This window comes from Neomonachus schauinslandi, chromosome 3 (genome assembly GCF_002201575.2).
Source record: "Neomonachus schauinslandi chromosome 3, ASM220157v2, whole genome shotgun sequence".
Classification (NCBI taxonomy): domain Eukaryota; kingdom Metazoa; phylum Chordata; class Mammalia; order Carnivora; family Phocidae; genus Neomonachus; species Neomonachus schauinslandi.
The window spans coordinates 113,374,474-113,395,095 of NC_058405.1; the positions used below are offsets into that span (position 1 = coordinate 113,374,474).

The 20,622-nt window shown below is 43.2% G+C and overlaps 1 protein-coding gene across 3 annotated transcripts in view; it reads left to right on the forward strand.

Annotated features, from left to right (window-relative positions):
• The window catches only part of LYPD6B (LY6/PLAUR domain containing 6B), a 169,504-nt gene that overhangs the window by 96,362 nt on the left and 52,520 nt on the right, over positions 1-20,622 (forward strand). For all 3 annotated transcript variants that reach the window (XM_021702855.1, XM_021702857.1, XM_021702858.1), the window contains one exon: positions 18,727-18,804. The gene's annotated coding sequence lies outside the window, so the exon portion shown is untranslated. The remainder of the gene's footprint in view (positions 1-18,726; positions 18,805-20,622) is intronic.

The following is a 20,622-nucleotide window of genomic DNA, read 5'->3' on the forward strand; positions in this document are numbered from 1 at the left end:
ATGAATTTGTTCCTTTTTATCTCTGATATTAATATTGCTACACCAGGGGCACCTGGGTGGCTCTAGTCAGTTAAGTGTCCAACCCCCTGATTTCAGCTCAGGTCACGATTTCATGGGCTCTGGGGCTGAGCCCCACCTTGGGCTCCACATCTGCTTGGGATTCGCTCTCTCTGTCCCTCTACCCATGCATGTGCTCATAAATAGTAATAAATAATTAATAAATAGTTAAAAAAACATTGGTACACAAGCTTTTTTCTTTTCAGGGGTTTTGGTGTATCTTTTTCAGGTTCTTCATTTTTATTTGGTTTCTGTGATTTTGTTCTGTTATTCTAGAAATGTTATTGGAAGACCATAAATGAATCAGATTTGTAAAGCCATTCAGCTTTTTGTATTCTCTCAAATGAGTTTAATATGTCCGTAATTTTTGAATTACTGATATATTTGAATATTATTCTGTGTTTTGTATTCTATAAAACCTTTTTTCCCATTTGCTACTTAAAAAATAGTTCCTACCTTTTGTTGGATTAATCGGATTTTCTCTTCCTTCCCCCCCCCCCCCCCCCTAATTAGAAGCTCATTTAGTTTTCTAGGCTACTATAGCAAAGTGCCACCAACTGGGTGGTTCAAGACCTTAGAAATTTATTCTCTTGCAGTTCTGGAGACTAGAAGTCTGAAATCAGGGCGTCAGCAGAGCCGCACTCCCTCTGAAGCCTGGGGCCTGGGGGAGTGTGCTGAGTCTTTCCTTGGTTCTTAGCTTCTGCTGGTTTTCTGGCAATCATTGGTGTTCCTTGGTTTGCGGCTGCATTGCTCCAATCCCTGAATTCTTGGTCACTTTATGTTCCCCCATGGATCTCTGAGTGATTTCTGCTCTCAGTTTATTATTTCCTTCCTTCTGCTTGCTTTGGGTTTATATTGCTCTTTTTCTAGATTCTTGACGCGGGAGGTTGGAGTACTTTGAGACCTTTCTTTTCTAATTTAGTGCTACGAGTCGTCCTCTCTGCACTGCTTTAACTGTTCTATGTATTTTGATATACTGTATTTTCATTTTCTTTCAGTTAAATATATTTTAAAATTTCCTTGAAGCCTTGTCTTTGACCAGTGAGTTATTTAAAAGTGTATTACTCTGTTCCCAAGTATTTGGAGATTTTCCTGTTACCTTTCTCTTACTGATTTCTAGTTTGATTCATTGTGGTTGGAGAACACCCTCTGGCTGACAGAAAGTCTTATAAATTTGCAGAGGTTTGTTTTATAGTCCATGACGTGGTCTCTCTTGGTTTGTGCTTCATAAACATTTGAAAAGAATGGGTGTTCTGTTTTGGGGTGGAGTGTTCTATAAATGTCTGTTAGATTCTGTTGGTTGATGTTGTTCTTTTTTTTTTAAGATTTTATTTATTTATTTGACAGAGAGAGACACAGTGAGAGAGGGAACACAAGCAGGGGGAGGGGGAGAGGGAGAAGCAGGGTTCCTGTGGAACAGAGAGCCCGAAGCGGGGCTCGATCCCAGGACCCTGGGATCATGACCTGAGCCGAAGGCAGACACTTAACCGACTGAGCCACCCAGGCGCCCCAATGTTGTTCTTTCCTATTCCTCTATATCCTTGCTGATATTCTGTCTAGTTGTTCTATCAGTTGTTGAGAGAGAGTCACTGCTTTTTAAAAAAGTTTTTTTTCCCCCCAAAATATATCCTTCCTCTTTGAGGACTTAAAATACTATCTGAATTCATAAGGAGCATTTCTTATCAGACCATCCACTAGACCTTGGGGTTTATGTGACACCTGTGTCCCCTCCTTACACCCTTAACACTTACAAGCAGACCTCTCAGTTGCTGGAGGAAGAAGAAAGAGTAATGATCTGAAATCCCCACATTTGTACTGTTGTAATAAAAAGTTAACTGATTTCTTAATACCAAGGCTAGCTCTGCTCTAGTTCATCTTAGAGACTTACCCTATATACTCAACCCTGCTGCATGTTAGAACCTCCTTGGGGAGCTTTTTTAAAAAAATGCTGATGTTTTGGCCCCCACCCAAGACCAATTAAATTAGAATCTGTTGGTGTGTCTCTGGGCATTGGTCTTCATTAAGAGCGCCCAGGGGAGTTCATTGCCCAGCCAGGGTATTGCCTGGCTAATCTCTCCAGATGCGAAGCACCTACAGTCTGCAGGTCCTGTGCTAGGTGTGTGGAGGCACAGTTGAGGAAGATCCTTGCTTTTTTGGGGAATGTGGTACCATAGCATTTTCTAAGGATCTTTTACCTGAGACTCAGGTAATATTTCTTAATTGGTTGCCCTAATCACAGACCACTAATAAGCTGCCTGGGATAGGAGTGAAAAATGTTAGGAGTGTGAGGGGAGTCAGAGGGCAGCTGCCCAGTATTTAATCAGGGAAATAAGAGATACCACATTCTTCGCATTCAGTCCTTATTTTTGCCACTTTTGTATTTGCTGTGTACTGTGCTTACTCATCTGTACCCCCTATTGGTATTCTTATTTCCTGCATTTTCTTGGACTAAAATTCTCAAATATTCACCCTTTCCCTCTCTACCTGATTGATTATAAGCTACATATCTTAATTGTAGTCTTTAAGGACTACCCCTGTTTTTCAAAATTAATAAGCTTTTTACTTTAGTTCTAGATTTATAGAAAAGTTGAAAAGATAGTACAGAGAGTTCCCATACACCCCACACCCCCTTCCTGCTATTATTACCATCCTGTGTTAATGTGGTACATTTATCAAAATTAATGAGCCAATGATGATACATTATAATTAATTAAAGTCCATATTTATTCACATTTCCTTAGTTTTTACCTAATGTCTTTTATCTGTCTCAGGAGCCCATCTAGAATACCACATTACATTTGTGGATTTTTTTTAATATATTTTTTAAATATTCATAAAATCATTTATTTTCCATTTAGTTTAAGTTAATTGGTAGCTTCCTTTCTGGTAAAGCAAGCACATTAACATACCTTAATTCCCCTTTATTTTTCCTTCCCAACTTCTTGGCTAGTGTTATGTAAAATTTGGTTCCAGTTTTTTTTTTTTTTTTTAATTAACATATAATGTATTATTTGTTTCAGGGGTACAGGTCTGTGATTCATCGGTCTTACACAATTCACAGCGCTCACCATAGCACATACCCTCCCCAACATCATCACACAGCCACCCCAACCCTCCCACCCCCCTCCACTCCAGTTTGTTTTTAGGAACATAAATGCCATGGAGTTTTTCATCAGGGCAAGGTGTTATGTGGGAAATGGCTGTTCTTTGTCTTCCTGTGCTGAGGACATCAGTGAAAACCACAAGTACACACCACCAAGTTTTAGATATCCCATTTGATGGTTTTAGAAATCTGTCTTTTGAAATTGCAAAATGTTTCCTCAAATCACCCCACTCTCACCCCAAAAGAATGGCAAAAGAAATTAGTGTGTGTGACAAAAACTTTTCCTTTCAATCCTGATAGTTTGTAGACCCAGATATCTCCATCCAATTCTCTTTTGAGGAGCAAAAAAACCAGAATCATCATGAGATGCAGTAAATAACACCCACGGAGTTTAATTGTTTTTAAAATTGCAATTATAACTAATTAAATGCTAAGATGTGAATAGCTGCAGAAGAATATTTAACAGCTTTCTTGGAGCCATCTCCACTTTATTTATTTATTTATTTATTTATTTATTTTAATATATATATATATTTTTTAAGATTTTATTTATTTGCGAGAGAGAGAATGAGAGAGAGAGAGCACATGAGAGGGAGGCGGGTCAGAGGGAGAAGCAGACTCCCTGCTGAGCAGGGAGCCTGATGTGGGACTCGATCCCGGGACTCCAGGATCATGACCTGAGCCGAAGGCAGTCGCTTAACCAACTGAGCCACCCAGGCGCCCGCCATCTCCACTTTAGATAGGACTTTTAAAAAGGCTACTTTATGGAAACATAGTGGTTATTTTATATTTCACATGAGAAAGTGAGAAATCAACCTGAGAATTGTCAAGAGACGAATTCTCTGGGTTTTCTGCGTAAGCCCCATTGTAGATCTCTTCAGCTGGTGGATAACCACAATACACAGCATAAGTAGGGGCCCAATACTGGTCAGCAGGCACTGCCAGGTGAGGCGAGATCCAATCAAACTGGAGGATGAGGTCCCTCTGTGGAGGGTGTCACCTGAGCTCAGTCTTGAAAGATGAGCAGGACTTTTTCATTTGATATGCATTTATTAAGCTTGGACTGTGTATTCATCACTGTTAGAGCTGGGACCCCTGGGTGAAATAAGTTTTGACTTCCACCATGGGGGAGCTCACTGTGTGGAGGTGGGGGGATGGATTCATCAGTGGCTGCAGTCCAGGGTAGGGGATGGCCGACTATGGTCCGAGGCACCCAAGTCAGCCTGCCACCTGTTTTTGTGTGGCCCATGAGCTGAGAAGGATTTTTTTCTTTTTTTCTTTTAAGATTTATTCGTTTTAGAGTTGGGCACACGAGTTGGGGGGGGTAGGCAAAGGGAGAGAAACTCCTGGCTGAGGGCGGAGCCTGATGAGGGGTGGGGCTTGATCCCACGACCCTGAGATCATGGCCTGAGCAGACATGATGAGTCTGTTGCTTAACCGACTGAGCCACCCAGACGCCTGAAGCTGAGAACGATTTTTATAAAGCAAAGAGAAAACAGGGACGGTATGGGGTCTCCTACCACTGTGTGCATGCGTGCGCATGCATGCGTGTGTGTGTGTGTGCATGTGTGTTTCTGGCCAAGGCGGCACCTCTGTCTGGCCCTTAAGATGACAGCCTAGTGTTTTATGGGCTAGAACTGCTACATACACACAGGCTACAGGAACACAGCTCAGTCTGACTGGAGAAGTCCGAGAAGTTGCCCCCAGATGAGGAACTGTAAGAACAAACATCTGATACCTCTCCTACTTGATAGGCCTTTCCTATCATTCTTCCTTGATTTTATTTTTTTCTTTTCCTTTTTTTTTTTTTTAAAGATTTTATTTATTTATTTGAGAGAGAGAATGAGAGACAGAGAGCACAAGAGGGAAGAGGGCAGAGGGAGAAGCAGACCCCCTGCTGAGCAGGGAGCCCGATGTGGGACTCGATCCCGGGACTCCAGGATCATGACCTGAGCCGAAGGCAGTCGCTTAACCAACTGAGCCACTCAGGCGCCCTATTTTTTTCTTTTAAGATTTAGTTCTTTCAGTTGCTTTTCTTGTCACTGTTTATTGATTGTGGTTTTGTTTCTCTGAAGCAGGGTTTCTTAACATGAGATCTACGGATGGGGCTTCAGGGGTTCTGTGAACCCCTAAACTGAAAGCAAACTGATGCACGTGTGTTTACCTGGGCAGAGGGTTCATGAATCTGTCATCCTTAAGAGGCCTGTCATTCAAAAATTTTGAGAAACACTTTTAAAGTGGGTTTCTCAAAATGAAAATCAGTACTACTGATGGTGGGTCTGACCAGGGCAGAATTAAGCAAAGGGATTGTGAATTCCCTTCTGTCAGTCCAGGCCAAGATTACAATAGCTTTGGATACTCATTTGACGTTTAGTGAGAAGCTCCCCTCGAAAGTGTGTTATGTGCTTGGGCTGTAGATGCAGTTTTTCCCTTTAGGGGATATGGGCGGTATCAGAGGGTATCAGCCTGAATGCTTAAGAAAGCAAGCTAGAGAAGAATTAAGGCGCTAACAATTTATATGGAAGATGCAAGCCCCAGGTGTGCGTACGAGGGAGAAGAAGGGGGACAGGGAAGAGGGGCTGCTTAGGTGTGCTGTCTGGAGCCTTTCCACAGGCCATGAAGAACCATCTCTCTCTCTCAGTAGCTTCTTCACCTGGCTCAGCACCTCTCTAGGAGGGTTGCAAGGAGGGGCTATACCTCCAAGTAGTCCCTGGTAGGGAGAAAGGAGGGTGGATTTATCTGCTGGCCTCACTCCCAGGCCCTTTTCATGTCGGTAATTTTGTGCCATGAGGTGCCAACTCTGCTTTATCTGAAGCTGACATCCTCCACCCCTCAGGGACTGCTCAGGAAGCTAGGTACTGCACTCCACAGTGTGGTAGTCAAGTCCTCAATTGGAGGGGTGACCCGTGAAACTAAGGATGACAGTCAAAGAGAAATCGGGGGATGTACTTAATGGAATTAGAGAATGTGCACAGGTTTTGTTCCTAGTAATAGGGGAGACAGACCTCTGAACAAACAACAGGTGGAATGGGTGGGGTGGGGGGCAGAACCTTCCCAGCAGAGGTAACCTATGACCAAAGGTAAAAATAAGAGTGGAGGGGCAAGAAGACAGTCCTTCTGGGGTTGTGTGTCCATGCTTCTATGCATCCATCTGATATTTATTAAGCCTCTATCTAGTCTGTGCCAAGGTGGTATAATGGGTGAACAAGAACAGACATGGTCTCTTCTTTCACAGAGCTTAAAATCCAGTGCCAGAGACAGATATTAATCATTTAATCATACTAGCAAACATAAAATTGCAGCTGTGTTAAGCACTCCCAGGAGAATGAAAAGTAGACCACTCTGAGAGCCTTTATTAGATAGAGTTAAACACAGTGAGAGAGGTCAGAGAAGGCTTCCCAGGCAAAGTGGCTAATGGACCAAAATAGAAAAGATGGGTAAGAGTTAAGGGCAAGAGGAAAAGATGGGCGAGCTCTGTATGTTGGGGGGCACCATGCCCAGAGGCTTTGTGGGAGGATGGAACATGGTAAATGTGAACGTCAGAAAGGAGGCCAGTGCGGCCAGAGCAGATAGAGCACCAAGGAGAATGGCTGGGGAGGAGGTTGGGTGTCCGGGGCCAGGCCACGCCAGGCTGTATGAAAGGAGTTTTACCTTTTTCTGAGGAGCAATGGAAAATTGTTAGAGAAATTTTAGTGAAATGTTGTAGTCATGTTAGCAGTTAATTTGGAAGACCCAGGCAAGAGGACCCTAGGATACTGTAGACCCTCTGAGCTTTAGACTGTTAGAAGAGAACAGTGGCTTTTGTGTGTGTGTGTGTGTGTGTGTGTGTGTGTGTGTGTGTTTAAGAGAGGGAGAGAGAGCTGGGCAGGGAGAGGAAGAGAGAATCGTAAGCAGGCTCCCTGCCCAGCGCAGAGCCTGATGTGGGGCTTGATCTCACGACCCCGAGATCATGACCTGAGCTGAAATCAAGAGCTGGACACCTAACTGACTGAGCCACCCAGGTGCCCCCAAGAACTATAGCTTTTGGAGCCATTCCTGCAAAATCCCAAATATTAACCACCCCAAGGATATGTGAAGGAAAAGCAATCCAGGAAAATCCCTCAAGAAACAAAGAATAGGCATTGGAAACTTTTGAGCTGGTCGCTGTGGGAGAGCTCATACTTACTTGCTGGCCCTAGGGACATTTTTCAAAGTGATGCAGAGCTTTTTCCAGACTATTATCTCTTAGATTTCCTAGTAGCATCGTCAAGTAGGGCAAGAAACTAGAGGTGCCCACGTGGAAAGTTCTGTACCTGAATCTGGAGTACAGATCTCTTCCTGAGGCCCCGTCCCACCAGTGGTAACCCTGGCTGATGGTCAGGTGAAGGGCTCTTCCTGCACAGTCTGGGGCTAGGACTGTACACAGGAGGATGCACAATCCCATGTTCTCAGTTTCTCCAAATTCTGTTTGAGCCTTATTGTGCCCAAGCCCCCAACACCTATTCTGCTTCCAGAAGCTTTGGGGATCATTGTGAGGCCAAAAACTCTGCTCGAAACCAAACAAAGCAGAAACCCCATGGTGAAGCAGTTTGAGAAAGAACTTTTATCAGTCCAACTACCAAGTTACCTTTGGCTTGTGATAAACAGAATAATCCAACTCATTAACCCGGGAGAAGGCATCTCTGAAGGGCAGCCTTTCTGTCTCTTGAAAAGCTTTGAGAGGAATTTAAATTAATTCTTATTTGGCAGGAACTTATTTATGAACTGTGATTACCTCCAGTCAGAACAAATTGTCTGATGACTACAGGAAGCCTTGGGATTGGGTACAGCAGGTCTGGCTGATTACAAATGTATGCATATGAGCCAACATGTGTGTGTATGCGTGTGTGTATTTTCTTTTCTAATCAAGTCAGCGATTCTAGTAGTCATGTGTTCTGAGCTGTGAGCAGTTTTGATTCTTCCTTTTTTCTTCAGGATATTTCTAGATGGCTGCAAGAGCAGACCTCTCCTGACCCATTAATCTTTGCAGTTTCAGTACACAAGCAGTAATAGGGTGATATCTATATGCAAGCTTCTAATTCCTCACATTCCCTGGAGTGCTCGGCATTTTCCCTTTTGAACTGGACAGATGCGTGTGAGTTGATTTAACACATCAACTCGTGGATGTTCCTTCTAAAAGCTTTTAGCTGCACTCTAAATTGTTACATCTTCCCAGGAAGATGGAGAAAGGAAGAGGGGTTGTTTCAAGGCTTTTACCTTCTTTTTGGGTCATGGACCCCTGTGAATCTGGTAATACCTCTGAACCCTCTCCTCAAAAGAATGTCTGGGCTCACCCACCCTTTCTTAGCCTGGCTCTTTCTGGCTCTTAGCTCCAGGCTCCGTGTGAGTCTGGAATTGCAAGACCTTTTGATTTTTCAGGACAAGTTTAGAAATAGAGATATTTGTGTGATTTTTCCCCCATTTTTAAAAAAACCCACGCAGCCAAATTATTATCTCTCCAGGCCATTGTGGCTTCTAGATAGTCATAAAATCTTCATCTTCTTTAGGGTCTCTGAGTTCCATGTGACTTATTTATCTGTTTGATTTGGCTTCACTTTTTCATGTGGGAGACTTTCCTCAAATGCCTGGTGATCCTTGGCTATCCTTGGCTGAAAATTCCATGTGAATGAGTGGGGTTTTCCTGTAGGTGATGGTTGGTGAGTATATATGGGTGTTTCTCTTTTCCAGAGAGGAATTTTCCAGTCTCCCAAGGGAGGGAGGAGTGAGGTGGGGTATGAAGGGAGACAGTTCATCCCACTGCTCCACTGTGCCCAGTGCTTTTGAATTCAGAGAATCCTCTTGTTAAATTTTTCCAAAGCACAGAGCCCTAGTCTTCCATAGGGTTAGATGCCTTGCCTACGCAGGGATGAGGAGAGGCTCTGGAGGTTTGAGTTGCTCTGTCTGCTTTTAAATAATCTCTGTTCTCAACCTAAGATCCACCCCTGCCTTCTTGCCGCCTGGTGTCTTCAGGTTTGAAACTCTCAGGGATTCTTTCTTTACCACTGGTTCCTTTCTCACATTCTACATATTCAAATCTCCTGTCCTAAACCCTAAAATAGCTATCCCTCAGCTGTTCTTTTTGACTTCAAGTTTCAGCACTAAAGAGTAGCTTAACGTTGCTGCTCTGTTTTTCAAGCATGTCACATGTGGCCTCTCCTGCTAGGATCGCTACTAGTCCTTGAACGCTCCTGATTCTCCAGTCTTGCAATGTCTCTCAGTCCTTCTCTTTATCACACTCATGGTGGTGGATTCTTGACCCTTGATCCGTCCTGTGGCTTCCCGCTCCCAGTGGCCCTTCTATTCCTGGCCACTCCTTTATCTCATCAGCTTGCTCCTCCTCAGGTGCTCTCTCCTAAATGTATGCATCCCTGAAGGACCTGCCCAGGGCTCTCTTCTCTCTCCTGAAACAGACATACCCAGTTCCATGTGCACAGCTATTACCTTTAAGTAGGGAATCTTGGATCTGTGTTATGATTCCCAACCTTCATTGCCTGAATCTAGCCCCTATAAATGCCTGTTGGAGATACTTAAGATGCCACAGAAACCCTCAGGTTCACACATCTAAAACCAAATCCATCTTCTCTTCCACAGGCAGCTCTTCCATCTGAGTTTTCCATGTTTGTTAAGGCTGTTACTGTCCTCCAATTCATTCAAGTTAAAATCCTTAGGGCCATTTATTAGGTGTACTACTTCTCACCTCAGATTCTAATTCGCTGTAAAGTCCTATTGCTTGTATCCTCACAGGACCTCAGAATCTGTCCTGTCTTTTGTTTCCATGTGCGTTTCCCATCCTTAGGACTGCAGCAGCCCTGCTTGAATCATCATTCTTGCTGCTCTTCCTACCTCTGCTTTATCTTCTCTCTAGTTGGTCTTCTACACCCATGACACCCCAGTCCAAGTCTAGTGACATCAAAATGAACTGAGAGTTATTAAAAACTGCATATTTTTGGACACCTCCACTCAGTGATTGTTTTTAAAAAAAATAAATCTTAAAAAAAAGGTATTTGACAGAGAGTGCGTGAGAGCCAGCACAAGCAGGGGGAGCGGCAGAAGGAGAGGGAGAAGCAGACTCCCCACTGAGCAGGGAGCCCGATGCGGGGCTCAATCCCAGGACCCTGAGATCATGACCTGAGCCGAAGGCAGATGCTTAACTGACTGAGCCACCCAGGCGCCCCTCCACTCAGTGATCTGTGATTCATTAGATCTGGATGGGATGTAGGAATCTGAATTTTTCAAGATGCTTCCAGTGAGTAAAGCAAATTTAGAGCAATATTTGCTAAATGTATTATTAATGATTTTAACACAAAAAGCAATGCTATATGGTTCTTATGGATGTATACATCTATGTTTCTCTGTATAAACATGGACTAGAAGGATATTCACTGAAGCGAAGTGTTTATTTGAGGGGAAGGGAACAAAATGGAGCTCAAGGATAGGTATGGTTTATTTCTCTTAAAAACTCTAAAGCCACAGTGGCAAAACAGCAACATGATTTTATTATGAATAGAGGATTGTTATATTGTTTGTATTTTTCCTTCTGTATTAAGCAGTCTTGAAACTCTACAGATGATTCTGATGCATACCCAGGTTTAGGTTCTGCAGTACCATATAAGTGCTCATCTAAAATTGCAGATGTGACCACATCACACCTGTTTGAAAGCCTTCCATGATTTCCATCTCCTGCAGAGTCCCTTTCAAATTCCTTGGCATAGCATTTGAGATGCTGGCCCACCTTTTTAGCACTGCTTTCCATTACTCACCATTCACTCAGTCAGTGGGCCAGAAAGCTCTGCTCTTCCTGGAAGTGGGAAAATGCCATTTGCTTTCACCTGGCTCTTTTATAGATGCTGCTTCTTCTGCACCTAATTCTCTTTCCTGACTTACCACTTTTTGCTCATCAAAATATTGTATATCCTTCAAGATCTCTCTTAAGTTCTATTTCTTTAGGAAATGCTCACCCTTTTCAAAACTTCCGTTTTGTATTTCCCCCAGAATTTCATCTCTACTTCTATGATACAGTATCGTATTAGTTATTGTTGTTCACCTTTGTGCTTATCCCATCCTCCCTTGGTCCCTGAATGTAAGCTGCTTGAAGGCAGAGACTGTATTACTTACTCAGTATACCTTTTATTGATCAGATATTTCTGAGCACATGTTATATGCAAGGTGCTGTGGCAGATTATGAAGAAGATATACATATGAGTGAAGCAGGGTGCCACCCAGACTCGGTCATGAGCTTTGTGACACATGTTCACATCACTAAGGGGAGGAGAGGACAAGAATGCCCTATCTGTCTGGCAGCCTTCTCAGTTTTAGAAGAAAGAAGAATCCAGTGTGGTTGATGAAACTCGTCAAAGACTTATGGATGAGTTTTCTTTTGAGTTGGGCTGTTCTGTGAAGACATTGACAAGGGAACACAGGTCAAGATAGAAGCTTGTTGAATTCATGAATAAATCCTAGGCAGAGGGGCTTGAAAGTCTTGGAGGCCTTTGAGAATCTACTTAAGAACATTCAGTAACTTACTTTGACCAGACCCTGCACCAAGTGGAGGGGAGCAGTGGAAAATAAGACTGGGAGAGGGTTTGGGGCTTATTCTAGTGGACCTGGATACTAGGCTGTCCAGAGATTGGGCTTCATTTGGTGAGGTGCCGCTGAAAGTCTGGGGACAGGGTTGTGGCATGATAGGGCACTGTTTAAAGCAGCAACATGTGACATGGTCCGTAAAGGAAGCTGGCAGAGCAGATAGGGGACAGGGAATTCAAGTTGGGGCCAAGGTGGTCAGGCAGCAGGCATGGGAAAGAGGGGACAGGCATAAGCACTTCTCTAGGATAGAACTGATTGAACTGTACTTCATCACTACAGATTATGGAGCTGAAGGGAACGAGGGAGCAAGTGGATGAAGGACCTTGAACATGACTCAAAGAGTTCATCCTGGGTCCTGAGTAGGAAATGAGTCTATTAATATGAAGAAGAGCATTGGGAAGAAGGTGGGGTTTTCTGGTACAGATGATGTTTTCTGACTTTGGATATTTAGTGAGTTTAATAGTACCCCCCCCCCCAACTAGATATATCTAAGTCCTAACCCCCAGTACCTGTGAATGTGACCTTATTTGGAAATAGGATCTTTGCAGATGTAATTAAGTTAATGATCTTAGGATGAACTCATGCTGGATTTAGGGTTGGCCCTAGATCCCGTGATTGGTGTCCTTAGAAGAGGGAGGGCGATTTGAACAGAAACCCAGGGAAAGGGCATGAGCAGACCGAGGCAGAGATGACTGTTAGGTAGCAGCCACCAGAGTATAGGAGCACAGAGGGTCTCTCTGAGCTTCCAGAGGGCATCGACCCTGCGGACACCTTGATTTTTGGATTTCTGGCCTTCGGAACTGTGAAAGAATAAACATCTGTTGCTAGTCACTAAACTTGTGGTCCTGTTATGGCAGTCCTAGGAAATAGACAGCTATACTCAGATTTTAGAACAGGACAAGAATTTATCAACCTTGAAGCTCCATCTGTAACTTTGTTGTTTTGTATGATCCACTAGATCCACTGGGGACATTCATTATGAAGATCCTGTTGCTATTGTGAGTTTGGTGAGGGGGTATGGGGGTCAGGGGTGAGGAGGGAGTCTTGTTTTTGATAAAATGAGGCAGGTAGAGTGGATTTGCTTCCTTGCAGGGCATGTTATTTCAAAAGCAAGAAGTAATAAGTTATTGAGCCTTTACCAAGTTTCTGTTTTGTGTCTGACACTATGCTAGGCCCTGAAAAGGATGTAAGAGTAAGATCTCATATGGACACTTGAGGGGTTCACAACTCAATAATTGAAACAGAGCCATTAGCAAGGTGAACATGTCATCACTTGTTAGGAGGTATAAGGAAGATTGAACTGGGTAGGGAATCTTTATTTATTTATTTTATTAATTGGATACTTAAAAAATTCATCACTGAGTTTGAGGTTCTGTGACAAAGTCAACAGGATGTGTTCCTTGATTCCATTAAGGTCAAATTACACCTTGGTTGAAGACATGATGCATGCTGATTTAATGGCAGAGCCCTGGAATTTGTAGGCTGAGACATACTCCTTTTTTTACTTCCTTGCTAGGAAAGTGCTGTGCAGCCCACAGAATCAGCAGGGGGCAGAAGCACAGTCACCCTCCCATAATGGGAACTAAATAAATTCAAGTACTGTCTTATCTAAATGGCTTGACAAGTTCCCATTCGCCTGGCTAATTGCATCCGTCTGTGCTCCTTTTTCTTCCAGGGGGTTGGGACTTGGCAGGCATGAGTGTTAGCTTGAGAGTTAGTGGTCCCCTGCTGCTGGAATGCACCCCGGACGGGACCCCCCAACCCCATCACTGCATCTGGAGAGGACCCAAGAGCCTTGTCCGCTGACCCCGGGGGTGCTCGGCAGCATTACTTCTAATAGATTTCACATTTGTTTCTGGACCTTCCAGGCAAAGCCGTGTCAAGCGTGTGTTGGCTTGGGGAGATGGCCAGAGTAAGACTTCAGAGCTTGAGGAGGCTAATGGAGCTGGGACATGAGGACAAGCTAGGTGATGCCTTGTGCTTCCTCTGTTACTGGTGACTTACTACAGACAGTCCAGTCCATAGTGCCTGAAGCCAGACCCAATGCCTACCATGCTATAGGGCAAACATTATCTATGCAGAGTGGAAATTAAGCTACGGTGTTCATGGCTCCCAGCACCAACGAAGACATCAGTCAGCAATCCTGTATGAACTTCTCCAGTGAAGGAGAAAGTAATTACTCGTGAATCAAGTCTTGAGGCAACTGGGAGTCCTCTTATCCCTGATAATCTCTTGCTCCGGACTCGTTTCTGTAATGTGCAAAGCTCTTTGGCCCCCAACCTCTCCTTTTCTTTTTAGGAAGAGAGGGAATTAAGGTTGGTTAAGGCATCTGAGCCAGCCTTGGGTATTGAGGCAAGAGAAATGAAGACTCAGTGTCTGGGCACAGTATCCCCAAGAGTGTTTGTAGGGTGACTTCTGGTTAGCAGAGAGCATTTGGGAAAGACAGAGAAAGTTCCCATAGTTTCGGAGGTCAGAGGTCTTGGGGCAGGCACTAGTGCCCTGTTGTAGAGTAGGGTTATCTTCAGGGTATCCTTGAGGTGTTCCTACTTGTCACTTTGGATTTCTAGATCACCCTGGTTGGAGATAAGGAAATGAATGAGAGTAAACCCCTTGAGAGGTAGGAGACAGTATCCCTGTCACCTGTACGGTCTCCTACCTGGAAATGTAGGTATTCAGAGAAGGGCTGCTATAACAAGGGCCATAGACTAAGTGGCTTAAACAGCAGAAATCTCTTATTTCACAGTTCTGGAGCCTGGAAGTCTGAGATCAAGGTGTGGGCAGGTTTGGTTTCTTCTGAGGCCTTTCTCCTTGACTCACAGATGGTCATTTTCTCCCTCTGTCCTCACATGGTCTTCCCTCTGTACATGTCCGTGTCCTAATTACCTCTTATAAGGGCAGCAGTCATATTGGATGAGGGCCCACCCTACCTCATTTTAATTTAATCACCTTTTTAAGGACCTTATCTCTAAATATAGTCACATTCTGAGGTACTTGCGGGGGTGTTAAGATTTCAACATATGAATTTTGGAGGGAAGAGTGAAAATTAAGCTACGGTGTTCATGGCTCCCAACACTAATAAAGACCTCAGTCAGCTCTCCTGGATCCGTGTTCTGTGTCCACATGGAAGAGGATACAATTCAGCCCGCAACAGAAAGGAATTGGCATTCTACCAGGTTCAAGTTTAATTTTATACTTCTCATGAACCCTGATTCTCTTATCAGGGTTGTACTACTACTACTACTACTGTTTATTTGAGGGGGCTGGAAGGGGCAGCAGGAGAGGGAGAGAGAAACCCAAGCAGATTCTGCACTGAGCGCGGAACCTGACACAGGGCTCGATCTCACGACCCCAGGATCATGACCTGAGCTGAAACCAAGATTCAGACGCTCAACTGACTGAGCCACCCAGGGGCCCCGCCTTGTCAGGGTTCTTGTTTTGATCCACTTGAAAATAGATCCAAGCCACGGGAAGATATTTTTGGGGGTGTTAGTGTGTGTGCATGAAAAAGGTTTGAATGAATTTAACACAAGTTGGAGGATCAGACTATCACAGATGAAATTTTCATATTCCAATTGTGCCCCTCATCCACTTCCAAAATGCATATTATTGATGTCCTGAGAAGAGGGGTAGAGTAATGACTTGGGACAGATAACTGAGTGTCTTCTCATTCTGAGGTTTCCCAATTAGGCTAATTCTGAGATCTTTGTATTAGCATCCTACTTTCAGCCTGTTTGGGGCTGGCTTCTGCAACCCATGGAAATGTCTCCTGTTTCAGAGGCAATGGACTGTTTAGCTAAAAACTAAAAAGAACAATCTTAACAGTGTTCATTTTGTTTTGATCTACAAAAAATTCCTGCTTTCGAAATCAGTCTTAAAAAACATACAGGAGGAACTCAAGGCTAAATTCTATTTTTCTAAAACCACTTTTGTTGGTTGAATGACATATTCCCAGTTAACTGAACACAAAAGTGGTAATGAAGTTCAGCTCAGCCAATTGTTAACAATCTGGGGTGACAGCAAATCCTCCCAGCTGAGAAGTTTATGCTGAACAAAGTGGTCTAAATCCTCTATGGCTCTTGATTTTTGCTTGCAATTCCCTTGTCAGTGTGCAAAGATGGTGGTTTTTCATCAACTTCCTGCGGACATCTTTTGATGACTCACACTGGGCCACTTTTGTGAATTCAGGTGTGTGGTGGCATCCCCCCTTCACGCCATCTGCTCTTTTATATGCTCTAAAGGTGAAACCCAGAGTGGAGTGCAGGTTCTCACGTTCTCTTTCAACTATTAAATTGTCTTGCTGGGGAGGTGTTGTGTGCTGCTCAGGACCCACGTGTCCACCCAGAAGACTTGTTCCCTTATGTGCATGTCTAGAAAGAAAAGACTGATGGATGGCAAGCCAGTTAGGGGGAAGATGTGCTTTTCTAGCTGGTTCTGTCAGGGTATTTTATCTGTAGGGATAAAAAGTAGTGCTTCACAGGACTGCAGTTTCTCTGACTTCTTGACATCAGCTGTTAGATAGAAGCTCATTAAAATGACACTTGATAAGCTTTAGGCACCAGGATATGAAGCATTTCAGAGCACACTGGCCACATAGTGCGGATATTCTAATCTCATTTCAGCTTTAAACATGAAGAACAGTAATTAAGATTATGGGGGAGATTTACCTAACCCTTAGGGAAGAGAAACTTAGACTTTTGTTTTCTTGCTGCTGCTACTGATTCTGAAACTAGGATTTATACAATCAATTGGTTCCTTCTGGAGTAGCACTTCTGACTCTGACATACTGTTCTTAGAATAAAGATAATGTTTGAAAAAAATCAGACCTCTCACATTGTAAATATTCAGTAATTGAGTTAATTACATAAAAGATCATTCCAGGATGAACACAATGTGGTATATACTAGCAATGGAATATTATTCAGCCATAAAGAGAAATGGAATTCTGGTACATGGCACAACGTGCATGAACCTTGAAAACATTATGCTAAGTTAAACACAGGCACAAATGGGCAAATATTACACAATTCCACTTATATGAGGTATCTCAAATCGGCAAACTCATAAAGACAGAAAGAATAGAGGTTACCAGAGGCTGCAGGGGGCAGGGCGGGTGGCCGGTGGGGGTCGTTGTTTAATGGTACAGAGATTCTGTTTGGGATGATGAAAAAGTTCTGGAAATGAGTGATGGTGATGGTTGCACGACATTGTGAATATACTTAATGCCACTGAGTTGCACACTTAAAAATAGTTAAAGTAGTAAATTTTTTGTATATTTTACCATAATAAAAAATTTTTTAAAAATTGATTCTAAAGCAAGAAGGGTATATAAGACTTCTACAAATGCAAACCTATAAAAATTAAACCTTACCTTTCTCAGACATGTATTACCTGAACTTATAAACCTATCTGAGGGCAGTTTTGCTATGGATCTGCCCCCTGATCAGCAATAGAGAAAACCTTTCTCCAGGCAATTGCCAGGGACCACAGCCTCGTACAGTGTAGCCCACTTCCTACGCAGCTTTTCACTGGGAGAAATAAAATTTCTGGGAAATATCTCAAAGGATATAGGGTTTATTCATTGTTCCAGAAATTCTAATTTTTATCCCTGGATCAAGCCAGATGATCAGATTGCTATGTGCTTGGGTTTCTTTTTGGCCTTGCTAAATCACTTCAGTGAATTGTGCTTTGCCATCCTATCTCTCACTGAGGGATGCAGTAAGAAGCATTATAGCAGACTCCCTACTGTATATAGAGGCACTTCTAATTAATTACTTTCCCTCCTGACCTTTCAGTGTGGATGATAAAGGATGCCCTAAGAATTTACCGTGGGAAGGAAAGGGTAACACCTTGGGAGAAATTTCCTAATAAAAAGGAAAAGCTAACACTCTTGAAGTGTGTACATTGTACTTAGAGTCAGTGTGATTGTGTCTCTTCATTGCTCTGGCCACTAGGATGCTCAGAACCTAATTTATGAACTACATCAACTAATAGTTTAATACCTTACCAAATACATTTCTTTGGACTATTCCTCATGCCCTAGCCTCTTTTTTTGTTTTGTCTTCTTCACATCGTATACATATTTTACAAGTTAACTCATTCTTTCTTGACCTTAGATGGTGTATTAGGGTTCTCCAGAGAATCCTGACCAATAGGGGTGTGTGTGTGTGTGTGTGTGTGTGTGTGTGTGTGTTTGTCTGTCTAGTAATGGATCAACAAAGTCTACTGATTTAAATGTTAATCACATCTAAAAAATACTTCTACAACAATTATCTAGACTTGGGTTTCACCAAACAACCAGGCACCATAGCCTAGTCATGTTGATTAAGCACAAAATTAACCATCGCAGATTAGGGCCATAAATATACAAGAGAATTTCCTTAAAATGGGCCATAAGTGTGGTCTTTCCCATGTGCTGCTTTGAGTGCATGTAGAAGAAAGTTGCATTTCCCTCCCACCCCCTCATCTAGGTTCAAGTCTCATGTTGTCATCATTTCATCAGCCAGTAGGGCTGTCTTCCAAAGCAGGGTTAGTTACATGGCATAGAGTCTTCATTGTGTGTGGATGTGTTGAGTGTGTGGATGTGTGAATGCTATGACCTGCCAACGTACCCTGATATATGTAAGTGTTATACAAAGTTCTGCCAGCTCCTTGGTAAACAGCCATTTTTGTCGAGGGACGTGATGAGGTATATGATTTCACCAGTTATTACCGTTCCCAATTAGATGGGCCCCAGGTGTGTGTTAATAAAACGTTAGCTCACTCTGCACCTCGAACAGCCCCACCTGACTTGATTCCAGGGATTTCATGCATTTGATATTGTTCAGTTGACTATGTTGCTGCTGTTGTAGTCTGAAAGGTTTTCAAACGTTCGGAGACCTGCTTTTTTGTTAGAAAACATTCCAGTTGTTGAGGAATGTAACGCATCGCCCACAGTAGTTCTTACCTTATCTTTTTGTTTTTGGTAGGCTGGTTACTGTGTGTGGGCAGAGACCTCTTCACAGTCAGTCGGAGAGAGGAGCCTGACCACCGCACTCTCTCTGGAGGTAAGGATGGAAGCGATGACGGACTTTGTTCTTCATTTGGGAGCTCTGGGTTAGGTGATCAGGGATCCGGGCAGACTCTGGAAATCTTGGGACTCTGTCCTTTGCCTGTCTCCTGGATGACTTGCCAGATTTTCTGGCCCATCCTCACCATGCGCTTCTCACTGTGGTCCTGGGATTTGGAAGGCAGATTTTGGCTTAAGTCCTATTTTTGGTGAACCCAAGGAGGGAGTCCCCATGCCCAGGGAATGACTAGTGGATGAAAGACTCCTCTGTTTCCCACATAATACACTAATTTGGTTAATTACAAGAGAATGTTCCAGAGTTACCATCCCAGTGATGGGGGCAGGAATATGTGGGGGATAGGGAGTGATGTTCAGAAGTGTCTAGATCAAATGAAATATATTGCTAAGTCTACTTAGGAAGTGCATGCACTAATTACTGAGCATTTGTAATTATAGGACATTTAAATGTTAAGGATTAGAAAATTTTTTCCCGATCCAAAATAGGATGAAAGTGTTACTCCAATAGAAGACGCAACAGCATCTCTTTGGGCATGTTTAAAGTTGTACGTTTTACTGATGACTGCTTTTTACTTCATTCATGTGCCCTTTCCGTTTTGGGTGTGATGCTTAATGTACATGTTGACCAGATCAGTTGTTGGACCTGTCTCTATTTTCTCAGTGAAAAAAACTGAATCTGAGATCTGGTTTTCTCTGGTCAGGCTGCCAAGGCTGGGGAATATCTTTCTGAGGCCTCAGGGACCTGAGCCTGGTCTGCTGAGGAGTCTTCTTCCTGATGTGGGCTATTGGCTCCCAGCCCAGAAGCCCTCTGCTTTGCAAACAGACCTCCCACCTTGCATCTAATGGGTGAGGGAGGCAGCCTCCAAAGGAAGTTGTCTGAGATTGTGAGCTGATGGAGCCAGAAATCTTCTTGTTTCTTGTCTAAAGAACAGATAGAATTATTAGCATCCATGTTTGTTAAAGATAATTACAAGTTTCAAGCACAAAGCAGAATTCTGTAGAATATCTACTGAGATGGTTTACTGCTTGCCTTTTTTCTTTTTTTAAAGGATGACATTGTATTCTCCTAATTAGGCCCAAGAAAACAAGCAGGAATCTGTATGTTATCACCATTTCCCTCCGGGCATATTGGGTGGTGTGTAAGCTCTTATTTCAACTGAAGAGTCTATTATTAATAAACCCAGAGAGTATGGAGATCAGAGAAGGGACAGTCCAGCAATGAGATGCGTGGAGAGCATTGGGCTGTCTTCCAAAGCAAGGAAACTTAATGCATTTTTAGTTACAGTGTTAAACACAGTGCTGGGAACATCCTAATACTGATAATCATAATAATGGTGATAACAATGGCAATAAAAAATAATAACTATATTAGACATCTCTGTCGTGACAGCTATCATTTGCTGGCTCCTACTTTCTGCCGGGCACTGGACTAAACATTTTGTTTGCATTATTCTCGATCTGCATGGCAGTCCTATGAAGAAGGTCCTATTCATATCCATCTTTTAGGGTTGAGGGAACTGAGGGTTAAAGATTGATTTGTTTGAGAGAGAGAGTGCGTGCACATGCACGCAGGTGCACAGCAGCGGGGCAGGAGCAGAATGAAAGAATTTCAAGCAGGCTCCCGGCTGAGCGTGGAGCCCCATATCACGACCCTGAAATCAGGACCTGAGCCGAAATCAAGAGTCAGTGGGGCACTTAACCAACTGAGCCACCCAGGCACTCCCAGGAAACAGGTTTTTATAGAAAGAGTAGGTAAGTTGCCCAAAGTTAGATAGCCAAGCCAAAAGTGGTAGATCAG